This window comes from Schistocerca serialis, chromosome 6 (assembly GCF_023864345.2).
Source record: "Schistocerca serialis cubense isolate TAMUIC-IGC-003099 chromosome 6, iqSchSeri2.2, whole genome shotgun sequence".
Lineage (NCBI taxonomy): Eukaryota > Metazoa > Arthropoda > Insecta > Orthoptera > Acrididae > Schistocerca > Schistocerca serialis.
Genome location: NC_064643.1, coordinates 381,606,481 through 381,607,855, shown reverse-complemented (window position 1 = coordinate 381,607,855; position 1,375 = coordinate 381,606,481). Strand labels below are relative to the sequence as shown.

Genomic DNA, 1,375 nt, shown 5'->3' with positions numbered 1-1,375 from the left:
ACACACACACACACACACACACACAAAAACATATATATATATATATATGTGTGTGTGGGTGTGTGTGTCTGTGTGTGTGTCTGTGTGTGTGTGTGAGTGTATGTGTGTGGGCGAGTGGGTGGGTGAGTTTGTGTGTGTGCGCGAGCACGAGCACGCGAGACCAGTGAAAGTGATGCAACCTGGACTGGCTGACATACCATGGGGGCTGCACCCCGCAGAGCGACTTATATCCAGTAAACACAGCCGTTCTCACCTCAGCTGCCTGGAGAAAGCCACATATCTGTCGGCTCATACCTGCTGCTACTTGAGGTAGCAACTCACCCCTTTGTGACTGGTTCCTTGCCACGAGTGGCAGCTCACTCCACTCGACATGAGACCCCATTGCACCGCACTTGCTTATAGCTTGCTCGACCAATTTACGACAGCCTCGTGCCAACCACCTGTCAGGTTCAAATGGTTCAAATGGCTCTGAGCACTATGGGACTCAACTGCTGTGGTCATAAGTCCCCTAGAACTTAGAACTACTTAAACCTAACTAACCTAAGGACATCACACACATCCATGCCCGAGGCAGGATTCGAACCTGCGACCGTAGCGGTCGTGCGGTTCCAGACTGTAGCGCCTTTAACCGCTCGGCCACTCAGGCCGGCCCATCTGTCAGGCAACGAGGCTAAACTTCCGAGGTCGTCCAACCTATAGCTGTGGTTATAACTGAGTGAATGATTTGCTATTGGAATATGATGACTGCGAATGGAGTAATTAATGGTAGATGGATTTGAGAATCTGTGGATTGTGACAACAAGCCAACCATGTGTGTGGGGCGACCAAAGCACTGCCTTCATTCATGAGTATTCTCTGAACGTTCAGATGCTGTGTAATATAGTGCACCTGGTGTTTCTCTTCTTATTATACGTATCCAGAAATAAATTTACCGGTACACCAGTACATAAAAGCGAATGTGAGGAGGCTTGTAGACAAGTGCGCTTGTGTATTTTCTTGGTGTTTGCTTTGGAACCAGCCTTACCCTTATAATCCAAGGCATGATATTCATCAGACGATGAGTACGTGAAACGAAAAGCAAAAAGATACCCATGTCCCAGTTAAAATGTCCTTCACGAACTTGTGCAACAGGTGACTTCAGCACGATTTGTCCACAGCTTGTGGTGAGGTGGTTAACATTGCTGCCTCTGGATCACGGGTCTTCGATTCGATTCCCAGCCGGATTGGGATTTTCTCTGCCTGGGTGTTTGTGTTGTCCTCATCATTCCACGGTCACCTCCATCATTCGGGACAGTGGCTGGCTTGGATTCCGTAGAAAATGGACTGTGTAAAAACTGGGGTTTTGTAAGGGCGCTGATGACCATGCAGCTGAGAG

General features: G+C 48.6%; 1 non-coding gene across 1 annotated transcript; it reads right to left on the bottom strand.

Moving 5' to 3' along the window:
* Positions 1–562: 562 nt before the first annotated feature.
* On the bottom strand, positions 563–646 carry Trnas-gga (transfer RNA serine (anticodon GGA)). Its single transcript is given in 2 exon segments — positions 563–597; positions 607–646. It is a non-coding gene; the product is annotated as a tRNA-Ser (tRNA).
* Positions 647–1,375: the final 729 nt, after the last annotated feature.